The sequence below is a fragment of the Xenopus laevis genome, chromosome 6S (genome assembly GCF_017654675.1).
Source record: "Xenopus laevis strain J_2021 chromosome 6S, Xenopus_laevis_v10.1, whole genome shotgun sequence".
NCBI classification, from domain to species: Eukaryota; Metazoa; Chordata; class Amphibia; order Anura; family Pipidae; genus Xenopus; species Xenopus laevis.
Window position 1 is genome coordinate 56,446,901 of NC_054382.1, and position 13,615 is coordinate 56,460,515.

Here is a 13,615-nt window from a genome sequence, read left to right on the forward strand (position 1 = left end):
TGGCAGCTAGTAACGGACAAAGTCAACGCTGTAGGCGCTGTACACAGAGATCGTAACACTGTGTACAAGCGCTTCAGTGACCTGAAGCGTTGGATGCGTGCGAAGTTTGCTGCCAGGAGAGCAAAGGCCCAGAAGACCGGCGGGGGCAGATTACCATCTTTGAGGCTCCAGCCTTATGAACGCCGGCTTCTGGACATTATGGGCAGAGAGGTCTGTGAAGGTTTGGAAGGCTCACATAACACAGACTGGAGAAGTAAGTACATTTTAATACACAACATTCTTACTGCTTTTATCCACATTCTTATCATTTGCCTAAATAACTCATTTCCCCTTTATCATTTAGCTTCTTTCCTTAAATATTGCTCCTGTTTGCCATTAGAGGATTTTATGTTGTTATGTTGTTTTTGTAGTAGTTAATTACGTGCAGCTGTAACATTGCCAAAAAGGCAAACGTTTATTAACCATTTCCCTACTAGAACAGAAATGTTTATAAAGTGGATTAAAAGGGTTGTTGAGCTTGAAGTTAACTTTTGAAGTATGTTATGTTATCATTTTAGACAGTCATATCATTCTATTCCAGTCTCTGATTTCTAGGAATGTATGGTTGCTATGGTAATTTACATCCTAGCAACCACATTTTCAAAATCGTCTACTGTAGAGCTTATATAAAAAAAAACAGAATATTGGGTACCAGAGGAAAACATTACTTTAAGGTTAACAAACCCTTTAACTTCAGTGTGTAAAAGTGTGAAGCAACATATGTAGAGCCTACAGCACCTGTATTGTCACTTATTACATTCTGTGCTTCTCACATCATTGCAAACAGGGCCTTTGTGTCATGTATTTAACTTTTCAACCTTAGCATCTCCCTTGCAATGCCCTGATAGACTCCACTTGGACTTTAACATATCGTTTCCTCGCCCATTACATTTGAGTTATTATTTTAAAGGCTAACTTAAATATTTCAGAAACATGTTGTAGGTTTGTCCATCAGCCTAATAAACAAGTACAATTGTAGTAGCTTATGACTGACAAATTTATTTTGCACATTTCTTAACAATTGCAGCACCACCGCGGACAGCGCCACAACCCACGGACAGTGACCAGGACCAGGACCTTGATCCTCAGCAGCCCCAGGAAGAGGGTGAGGCTGCAGAGAGCCCTAGAGCCCCACAAGCTCAAGGTACAGACATGTTTGTGTTTGTGGCCAATGTAGTTGCTTCCTCAAATTGTTTGCAACATTACTAATGTCCAATTTCACATTACAGAACATCGAGCTCCCCGGCGTGCCCAGTCGCCAGCTGTGCTACCTGTGGTGCCCCCCAGACGTAAGAGCCCTTCCTTTATTTGTCTGTGTCTGTGTCCCAAAGATGCAAAGCACATTTACTGAGTCCCTCATGCAGCCTACTTTATGTGCCTCTTCAGTGTTAATGAAAAGCAGTAGGTTGTTAAAGACAGATTTTGGATAGAATATACATTTTGGGCATTTCCTTATGCGACCAAAGTGTCAATTATATCAGATTCTTCTGCTGCTCTGGCTCTGCATCTCTCCCTTCCTCTTCCTGTGCCCCCCCCATTCTGACTGTCAGCCTGAAATCACCATACAGCGCTACTACTATTTCACTCTCTCTCAGCCCCACTTTAAAATCCTACTGATGTCTTTGTGACTGCCCTTGACTATTGGCTCTGCTCAGCATACATTCTCACCTGTTGACTAGACACTTTTCTTTTTCCTTTTACATGGTCCATCTTGCTCCCCCTCACTCCAAGCCATCCACCGTCTCAAGATTTACTCTGGCTCCTCATGCCTCATAGTAGTTTTCTCACTCCATGCTGTCTCTCCGGTCTCCCTTTCCACTTGCAGGTTCCCTCTCTGTTCTTGCTCCCACCTCCTATACCACCCCTCTGTCAAGTTTCACTCCCCTCTCCCAGGTTCAATCACCACTCTCATTGTGTGCCTCATACTATCTCCTTAACTTGCAGCTGATGACAAACAAGGCAAACAAAAAACACATATATTTTGACTAGATACACATTAATGTTCCATTTCAAATCCAGTATTGGAATGATTTAGCCCCCCCCCACACCCAAACATGGAAACACCCAACACCAATTTATCTTCTAAGATTATCTTTGTGAGCTTCCTTTCCCACCTTTGTTTTTTTGTTTTGGGTTATGCACATGTCCAATAAATTTATCGATGTTTATATTTGTTTTTTGTTGTAGGTGATGCTGCTGAAGCAGGTGCTGCAGCTCCTGCTGCTGCTGCACCAATTGGGGGACCACCACAGGAGCAACCACAGCGACTGGGTGAGAGACGTGGGCAGTATGTGGGGCTTATGCAAATTCTCATCCAACAGCAACGCCGCCACAGTCTCTGGATGCGAAGGTGGTTTGCTCACATGCATGCCGCCTTCCGTGATGGTATGCAGAGCATGGAGCAAACCCTCCAAAGAAGCATCCAGGACCTGGTGGTGGCTATTCGAGAACTGGCTCACCAACCACGGGGTTCTGCTGAGGGTCCAGTCCCTGGTCCTGCTGCTGCTCCCCCTCCACCCCCTGCATCTCCTCAGTAGGGATGTCGCGGACTGTTCGCCGGCGAACTTGTTCGCGCGAACATCGGCTGTTCGCGCTCGCCGAATGTTCGCGAACGTCGCGCGACGTTCGCCATTTTGGGTTCGCCTTACCTGGCGCTTTTTTTTGACCTCTCACCCCAGACCAGCAGATACATGGCAGCCAATCAGGAAGCTCTCCCTCCTGGACCACCCCCACACCCCCTGGACCACTCCCCTTCCATATATAAACTGAAGCCCTGCAGCGTTTTTTCATTCTGCCTGTGTGTGCTTGCAAGAGCTAGTGTAGGGAGAGAGCTGTTACTGATTTCACTGATTTCTTTGAGGGACAGTTGATAGTAAGTTTGCTGGCTAGTAATCTACTTGATACTGCTCTGTATTGGAGGGATAGAAGTCTGCAGGGATTTGAGGGACATTTTAGGGTAGCTTTGCTGGCTAGTAATCTACCTTCTACTGCAGTGCTCTGTATGTAGCTGCCTGCTGTGGGCACTGATCTCTTCTGATCTCATCTGCTGACTGCTGTAATAACCCAATAGTCCTTGTAAGGACTGCTTTTATTTTCTTTTTTGTTTTTTTACTTTGCTAGTTGCTACTATAAGCCCAGTGCTATTAGTCTAGCATAGAGATGTCACGAACTGTTCGCCGGCGAACTTGTTCGCGCGAACATCGGGTGTTCGCGCTCGCCGGAAGTTCGCGAACGTCGCGCGACGTTCGCCATTTTGGGTTCGCCATTGTTGGCGCTTTTTTTTGCCCTCTCACCCCAGACCAGCAGGTACATGGCAGCCAATCAGGAAGCTCTCCCCTGGACCACTCCCCTTCCCTATAAAAACCGAAGCCCTGCAGCGTTTTTTCACTCTGCCTGTGTGTGCTGAAGAGATAGTGTAGGGAGAGAGCTGCTGCCTGTTAGTGATTTCAGGGACAGTTGAAAGTTTGCTGGCTAGTAATCGTTTTGATACTGCTCTGTTATTGGAGGGACAGAAGTCTGCAGGGGTTTGAGGGACATTTTAGCTTAGGTAGCTTTGCTGGCTAGTAATCTACCTTCTACTGCAGTGCTCTGTATGTAGCTGCAGTGGGCAGCTGTCCTGCTTCTGATCTCATCTGCTGACTGCTGCAATAACAGTAGTCCTTGTAAGGACTGCTTTTATTTATTTTTTTGTTGTTTTACTACTACTACTACTACTACTATAAGAGCCCAGTGCTATTAGTCTAGCAGTGTTGGGGAGTGGGACTGGTGTGCTAATCTGCTGCTCCTAGTAGTTCAGCAGCACCAACTTTAATTTTTTTTTTTAATATTCATTTTTTTTTTATTTTACTTTTTTTTATTTTACTACCGCTGTAGTAGTGTATAAGTTGACCTTTTAGGCATTATTTGCCCTGTAGGCATTATTTGCACAGTGTTTTCTTCAACCCGCCATCTAGCTGTGTGACCTTGTTCACATTCTGTCTAAATATCCATAATATTACCGTCTCCAGAAAAAACACCGGAGTGACTTTTTTCAAGCAGCCATAATATATTTACGTAATCCGTATCCACCGCTGTAGTAGTGTATACGTTGACCTTGTAGGCATTATTTGCACAGTGTTTTCTTCAACCCGCCATCTAGCTGTGTGACCTTGTTCACATTCTGTCTAAATATCCATAATATTACCGTCTCCAGAAAAAACACCGGAGTGACTTTTTTCAAGCAGCCATAATATATTTTACGTAATCCGTATCCACCGCTGTAGTAGTGTATACGTTGACCTTGTAGGCATTATTTGCACACTGTTTTCTTCAACCCGCCATCTAGCTGTGTGACCTTGTTCACATTCTGTCTAAATATCCATAATATTACCGTCTCCAGAAAAAACACCGGAGTGACTTTTTTCAAGCAGCCATAATATATTTTACGTAATCCGTATCCACCGCTGTAGTAGTGTATACGTTGACCTTGTAGGCATTGTTTGCCCAGTTTTTTTGGCCGCAGCCACTGAAGCACAGAGGCCAGAAAAAATATGCCATATAAATGCTGAAAATAGTCATTTTTTGCCATACGTTGACTCAACGTATATGGCAAAAAATGACTATTTTCAGCATTTATATGGCATATTTTTTCTGGCAACTGTGCTTCAGTGGCTGCGACCAAAAAAACTGGGCAAACAATGCCTACAAGGTCAACGTATGGCAAAAAATGACTATTTTCAGCATTTATATGGCATATTTTTTCTGGCAACTGTGCTTCAGTGGCTGCAACCAAAAAAACTGGGCAAACAATGTCTACAAGGTCAACGTATGGCGAAAAATGACTATTTTCAGCATTTATATGGCATATTTTTTCTGGCAACTGTGCTTCAGTGGCTGCGTCCAAAAAAACTGGGCAAACAATGCCTACAAGGTCAACGTATGGCGAAAAATGACTATTTTCAGCATTTATATGGCATATTTTTTCTGGCAACTGTGCTTCAGTGGCTGCGTCCAAAAAAACTGGGCAAACAATGCCTACAAGGTCAACGTATGGCAGTTGTTTAAAGAGAACAGTAGATTACTAGCCAGCAAAGCTACCTAAGCTAAAATGTCCCTCAAATCCCTGCAGACTTCTGTCCCTCCAATACAGAGCAGTATCAAGCAGATTACTAGCCAGCAAACTTACTATCATCTGTCCCTGAAATCACTAACAGCTCTCCCCCTACACTATCTCTTCCAAGCACACACAGGCAGATTTTTCAGATACATTTTTGCCCTTGATCCCCCTCTGGCATGCCACTGTCCAGGTCGTTGCACCCTTTAAACAACTTTAAAATCATTTTTCTGGCCAGAAATTTTTTTTTTAGATGTTAAAGTTCGCCTTCCCATTGAAGTCTATGGGGTTCGCGAACCGTTCGCGAACCGCTCGCGTTTTTGCGCAAGTTCGCGAATATGTTCGCGAACTTTTTTTCCGACGTTCGCTACATCCCTAGTCTAGCAGTGTTGGGGAGTGGGACTGGTGTGCTACTGTGCTGCTCCTAGTAGTTCAGCAGCACCAACCCGAGAAAAATATTTTTTTTAATATACATATATTTTTTTTTTCTTTTACTTATCTTACTGTTCTTTAACGTGTACAGTGCTGTTGCTGGTCTTCATAGTAGTGCACCAATAGTAGTGCACTTGCAGGCATTATTTGCTCAGTGTGTTCTTCATTTTCAAACAACAACCATCTAGCTGTGTGAGCTTGTTCACATTCTGTCTAAATATCAATAATAATACCGTCTCTAGAAACACCACCCGAGTGACGTTTTTCAGGCAGCAATAATATATTCCGTATCCACTGCTGTAGTAGTGTATACGTTAACCTTGTAGGCATTATTTGCTCAGTGTGTTCTTCATTTTCAAACAACAACCATCTAGCTGTGTGAGCTTGTTCACATTCTGTCTAAATATCAATAATAATACCGTCTCTAGAAACACCACCCGAGTGACGTTTTTCAGGCAGCAATAATATATTCCGTATCCACTGCTGTAGTAGTGTATACGTTAACCTTGTAGGCATTATTTGCTCAGTGTGTTCTTCATTTTCAAACAACAACCATCTAGCTGTGTGAGCTTGTTCACATTCTGTCTAAATATCAATAATAATACTGTCTCTAGAAACACCACCCGAGTGACGTTTTTCAGGCAGCAATCATATATATCGTATCCACTGCTGTAGTAGTGTATACGTTAACCTTGTAGGCCTTGTTTGCTCAGTGTGTTCTTCATTTTCAAACAACAACCATCTAGCTGTGTGAGCTTGTTCACATTCTGTCTAAATATCAATAATAATACCGTCTCTAGAAACACCACCCGAGTGACGTTTTTCAGGCAGCAATCATATATATCGTATCCACTGCTGTAGTAGTGTATACGTTAACCTTGTAGGCCTTGTTTGCTCAGTGTGTTCTTCATTTTCAAACAACAACCATCTAGCTGTGTGAGCTTGTTCACATTCTGTCTAAATATCAATAATAATACCGTCTCTAGAAACACCACCCGAGTGACGTTTTTCAGGCAGCAATCATATATTCGTATCCACTGCTGTAGTAGTGTATACGTTAACCTTGTAGGCATTATTTGCTCAGTGTGTTCTTCATTTTCAAACAACAACCATCTAGCTGTGTGAGCTTGTTCACATTCTGTCTAAATATCAATAATAATACCGTCTCTAGAAACACCACCCGAGTGACGTTTTTCAGGCAGCAATCATATATATCGTATCCACTGCTGTAGTAGTGTATACGTTAACCTTGTAGGCCTTGTTGCTCAGTGTGTTCTTCATTTTCAAAACAACAACCATCTAGCTGTGTGAGCTTGTTCACATTCTGTCTAAATATCAATAATAATACCGTCTCTAGAAACACCACCCGAGTGACGTTTTTCAGGCAGCAATCATATATATCGTATCCACTGCTGTAGTAGTGTATACGTTAACCTTGTAGGCATTATTTGCTCAGTGTGTCTTTCATTTTCAAACAACAACCATCTAGCTGTGTGAGCTTGTTCACATTCTGTCTAAATATCAATAATAATACGTCTCTAGAAACACCACCCGAGTGACGTTTTTCAGGCAGCAATATATATTCCGTATCCACTGCTGTAGTAGTGTATACGTTGACCTTGTAGGGCCCTTGTTTGCCCCAGTGTGTTCTTATAATGTACAAGATTAAACCATCTGTATAGCAGCTTGTCACATAACCTAAATATCCGTCACATATCATGACCTATAAAACGCCACCAACTCGCGTGGTGTTTTGTGTGGCAGGCAGTGAACTCTTCGTTCCAAATAAGCTGTCCATATTACTATCTAACCTTGTCATTGTTGTTGCTGCTGTGTTGTTCCGTCATAAACTAAGTGTGCCACAATACTGATAGTACAACTCACCAGCCCGGGCCCTTTGACTTGTTCTCAGTGAGTGTTCACATTCTGTTCTAAATATCATCAAACACCACCCGAGTGAGTTTTTCAGCAATCAACCACTGCTGTAGTAGTGTATACGTGTGTTATTTGCTCAGTGTGAGCTTGTCTGTCTAAATATCAATAATAATTACCGTCTCTAGAAACACCAACCGAGTGACGTTTTCAGGCAGCAATAGAATACTATTCGTAGTCCACTGCCCTGTAGTGACAGTGTTTCAAACCACCACAGCTGTGTGAGCTTGTTCACATTCTGTCTAAATATCAATAATAATACCGTCTCTAGAAACACCACCGAGTGACGTTTTTCAGGCAGCAATCATATATATCGTATCCACTGCTGTAGTAGTGTATACGTTAACCTTGTAGGCCTTGTTTGCTCAGTGTGTTCTTCATTTTCAAACAACAACCATCTAGCTGTGTGAGCTTGTTCACATTCTGTCTAAATATCAATAATAATACCGTCTCTAGAAACACCACCCCGAGTGACGTTTTTCAGGCAGCAATCATATATATCGTATCCACTGCTGTAGTAGTGTATACGTTAACCTTGTAGGCATTATTTGCTCAGTGTGTTCTTCATTTTCAAACAACAACCATCTAGCTGTGTGAGCTTGTTCACATTCTGTCTAAATATCAATAATAATACCGTCTCTAGAAACACCACCCGAGTGACGTTTTTTCAGGCAGCAATAATATATTCCGTATCCACTGCTGTAGTAGTGTATACGTTGACCTTGTAGGCCTTGTTTGCCCAGTGTGTTCTTCTTCTTCATTTTCAAACCACTGCCACTTAGCTGTGTGAGCTTTTTCACATTCTGTCTAAATATCAATAATAATACCGTCTCTAGAAACACCACCCGAGTGACGTTTTTCAGGCAGCAATAATATATTCCGTATCCACTGCTGTAGTAGTGTATACGTTAACCTTGTAGGCATTATTTGCTCAGTGTGTTCTTCATTTTCAAACAACAACCATCTAGCTGTGTGAGCTTGTTCACATTCTGTCTAAATATCAATAATAATACCGTCTCTAGAAACACCACCCGAGTGACGTTTTTCAGGCAGCAATCATATATTCCGTATCCACTGCTGTAGTAGTGTATACGTTAACCTTGTATGCATTATTTGCTCAGTGTGTTCTTCATTTTCAAACAACAACCATCTAGCTGTGTGAGCTTGTTCACATTCTGTCTAAATATCAATAATAATACCGTCTCTAGAAACACCACCCGAGTGACGTTTTTCAGGCAGCAATCATATATATCGTATCCACTGCTGTAGTAGTGTATACGTTAACCTTGTAGGCCTTGTTTGCTCAGTGTGTTCTTCATTTTCAAACAACAACCATCTAGCTGTGTGAGCTTGTTCACATTCTGTCTAAATATCAATAATAATACCGTCTCTAGAAACACCACCCGAGTGACGTTTTTCAGGCAGCAATAATATATTCCGTATCCACTGCTGTAGTAGTGTATACGTTAACCTTGTAGGCATTATTTGCTCAGTGTGTTCTTCATTTTCAAACAACAACCATCTAGCTGTGTGAGCTTGTTCACATTCTGTCTAAATATCAATAATAATACCGTCTCTAGAAACACCACCCGAGTGACGTTTTTCAGGCAGCAATCATATATATCGTATCCACTGCTGTAGTAGTGTATACGTTGACCTTGTAGGCCTTGTTTGCCCAGTGTGTTCTTCTTCTTCATTTTCAAACAACAACCATCTAGCTGTGTGAGCTTGTTCACATTCTGTCTAAATATCAATAATAATACCGTCTCTATCAACACCACCCGAGTGACGTTTTTCAGGCAGCAATAATATATTCCGTATCCACTGCTGTAGTAGTGTATACGTTGACCTTGTAGGCCTTGTTTGCCCAGTGTGTTCTTCTTCTTCATTTTCAAACAACTCCCATCTAGCTGTGTGAGCTTGTTCACATTCTGTCTAAATATCAATAATAATACCGTCTCTAGAAACACCACCTGAGTTGTTGTTGTTGTTGTTTTAAAAATAATGCCAGGCAAAGGCAGGCCGCCACGCAGAGGCACAAGGGGCCGTGCTGCTATGCTATCCTGTGGCCCTAGGAAATTGCCCAGTTTTAAAAAGGCAATGACCCTGAACTCCCAAAATGCTGAAGAGGTAGTTGACTGGCTTACACAGCACACCCCATCCTCTACCGTTTCTAACTTTACCACAACATCCTCATCCTCCACTGCTATGGGCACCCCACGTAACACTTCCTCCACCACCGGCGCCCCTTCTTCACTGGAGTCAGAGGAGTTATTTTCACATGAGTTTCTTGAACTGAGTGATGCGCAACCATTATTGGCAGAAGAAGATGAAGGAGATGAGGACGTTACACCAGATTTAATTCTGGCAGAGAACACAACAGAGATGGACATAATGAGTGATGACGAGGAGGTCCCCGCTGCTGCTTCCTTCTGTGAGCTGTTAGAAGAAATTGATGCATCTGAGGAGAATGAGGATGAGGAGATTGATGTTTTATGGGTGCCCAGTAGAAGAGAGGAAGAGGAGGATAGTTCAGATGGAGAGACGGAGAGTCAGAGAGGCAGGAGGAGAATAAGACTTAGAAGAAGCAGGGAGGACAGCTCGCAGGGAACAGTAGGGCAACAACATGTATCGGCACCTGTGGTCAGCCGGCCAACGCACCCGCCATTGCCGCCAACGCCGCCGACTTCTACTGTTACCGCCAGATTGCCAGCCTCAAAAAGGTCAGCAGTGTGGGATTTTTTTAATGTGTGTGCCTCTGACAAAAGCGTTGTCATTTGCAATGAGTGCAGTCAGAAACTGAGTCTTGGGAAGCCCAACAGCCACATAGGTACAACTTCTATGCGAAGGCACATGAACGGCAAGCACAAAGCACTTTGGGAGCAACACCTCAAAGGCAACAGGCAAACTAAAAGCCACCCTCCTTCTGGTCCAGCATCTTACTGCTCTACCTCTGCTGTCCTTCACCCGTCTGAACCACCCTCCACTCCGCCTTCCACCTTGACCACCAGTTCCCATTCCCAGTCATCTGCCCCCAGCCAAGTTTCTGTGAGGGCCATGTTTGAGCGTAAGAAGCCAATGTCTGCTAGTCACCCCCTTGCCCGGCGTCTGACAGCTGGCTTGTCCGCACTCTTAGCCCGCCAGCTTTTACCATACCAGCTGGTGGACTCTGAGGCCTTCCGCAAATTTGTAGCAATTGGGACACCGCAGTGGAAGGTACCCAGCCGCAATTTTTTTTCAAAAAAGGGAATACCACACCTGTACCACCATGTGCAGAGCCAAGTCACCGCATCTCTGTCACTTAGTGTTGGGCCAAAGGTCCATATGACTACTGACGCATGGTCCTCCAAGCATGGTCAGGGCAGGTATGTCACCTACACTGCCCACTGGGTGAACTTGGTAATGGCTGGGAAGCAGGGAATGTGTAGCTCAACAACGACAGTGGAGTTGGTGTCACCGCCACGGATTGCACGCGGTTCTGCCACCACCTCTACTCCTCCTTCGCTCTCTACCTCGTCTTCTTCCTCTTCTTCGTCCTCTGCTGCTGGGTCCTCCTCCTCCACACCTGTGCACCCCCAGCTCCCCCTAGGCTATTCGACGTGCCAGGTACGCCGTTGTCATGCTGTCTTGGGGATGACGTGCCTGGAAAGCAAAAACCATACCGGATCTGTACTCCTGTCATCTCTGCAGTCACAGGCCGATCGGTGGCTGACCCCACACCAACTGAAGATCGGAAAAGTGGTGTGTGACAATGGAAGCAATCTGTTGGCAGCACTGAGACTGGGCAATTTAACACATGTGCCCTGCATGGCACATGTTCTGAATTTAATAGTACAACGTTTTGTCTCAAAGTACCCAGGATTCCAGGACGTTCTCAGGCAGTCCAGGAAGGTGTCGGCCCATTTCAGACGGTCCTACACAGCCATGGCACGCCTTGCTGACATTCAGCAGCGGTACAAAATGCCAGTCAGGCGTTTGATTTGCGACAGCCAGACTCGCTGGAATTCAACGCTCCTCATGTTGGAACGTCTGCTGCAACAACAAAGAGCCGTCAACGAATACCTGTTTGAACTGGGTGGTAGGACTGGATCTGCAGAGCTGGGGATTTTTTACCCCGTTACTGGGTGCTTATGCGCGATGCCTGCAGGCTCATGCGCCCTTTTGAAGAGGTTACAAATATGGTCAGTCGCACCGAAGGCACCATCAGCGACCTAATACCCTTCGCTTTCTTCCTGGAGCGTGCCGTGCGACGAGTGACAGATGAGGCTGTAGACCAGCGTGACGAGGAGCAGGAAGCGCACGATTTCTGGTCGGAATCACCAGAACGAACCCAGGCACCTGCTGCAACGCAGGGAGAGGTGTCAGAAGTGGAGTCAGAGGAGGAAGGTGGCTTTGTGGAGGAGGAGGACCAACAGGAGCAGGCTTCCCAGGGGGCTAGTGGTGACCTTTTGGGGACCCCTGGTCTTGTACGTGGCTGGGGGGAGGAGACCGTGGATGATGCAGTCCTTGATAACGAGGAAGCGGAGATGGATACCTCTGCATCCAACCTTGTGAGAATGGGGTCTTTCATGCTGTCATGCCTGTTGAAGGACCCCCGTATCAAGAGGCTTAAGGAGAAGGACCTGTACTGGGTCGCGACTCTACTAGACCCTCGGTACAAGCATAAAGTGGCAGAAATGTTACCAACATACCACAAGTCTGAAAGGATGCTGCATTTAGAAACCAGCCTGCAAAACATGTTGTACAATGCTTTTAAGGGTGATGTCACTTCAGGAACTCATCAACATTCCAGGGGCAGAGGTGCCAGTAATCCTGCCACGAGCGCACCTGCAAGGACAAAGCACTTTGGCCACTCTGTAACGTCAGACATGCAAATGTTTTTCAGTCCAAGGCAGCGGCAGAACCGTTCGGGATCCACCCTCAAAGAACGCCTCGACCGGCAGGTAGCGGACTACCTGGCATTAACTGCAGATATCGACACTCTGAGGAGCGATGAACCCCTGGACTACTGGGTGCGCAGGCTTGATCTGTGGCCAGAGCTGTCACAATTTGCCATGAACCTCTTGTCTTGCCCCGCCTCAAGTGTCCTCTCAGAAAGGACCTTCAGTGCAGCAGGAGGGATTGTAACTGAGAAGAGAACTCGCCTAGGTCACAAAAGTGTGGATTACCTGACCTTTATTAAAATGAATGAGGGGTGGATCTCAGAGGGTTACTGCACGCCGGAAGACTTGTGCTGAGTTTCTGATTCTGACTCCCCATGCAGCTGTCCTTCTCTGCACGCCTCATGACTCCACATACAGCTGTCCTTTAGCGTCCTCCTCCCTCCACCACCGTTACAAACTAGGGTGCAAACCCTACTGGTTTAATTTGAATCCAGGTAAATCCTGAGTTTTTCTGGCCTCTGTGCTTCAGTGGCTGTGACAAAAAAATTGAATATTTTCAGCATTTATATGGCATATTTTTTATGGCCTCTGTGCTTCAGTGGCTGCGACCAAAAAAAACAGAATATTTTCTGCATTTATATGGCATATTTTTTCTGGCCTCTGTGCTTCAGTGGCTGTGACAAAAAAATGAATATTTTCAGCATTTATATGGCATATTTTTTCTGGCCTCTGTGCTTCAGTGGCTGCGACCAAAAAAAACAGAATATTTTCAGCATTTATATGGCATATTTTTTATGGCCTCTGTGCTTCAGTGGCTGTGACAAAAAAATGAATATTTTCAGCATTTATATGGCATATTTTTTATGGCCTCTGTGCTTCAGTGGCTGCGACCAAAAAAAACAGAATATTTTCTGCATTTATATGGCATATTTTTTCTGGCCTCTGTGCTTCAGTGGCTGTGACAAAAAAATGAATATTTTCAGCATTTATATGGCATATTTTTTCTGGCCTCTGTGCTTCAGTGGTTGCGACCAAAAAAAACAGAATATTTTCTGCATTTATATGGCATATTTTTTCTGGCCTCTGTGCTTCAGTGGCTGTGACAAAAAAATGAATATTTTCAGCATTTATATGGCATATTTTTTCTGGCCTCTGTGCTTCAGTGGCTGTGACAAAAAAATGAATATTTTCAGCATTTATATGGCATATTTTTTCTGGCCTCTGTGCTTCAGTGGCT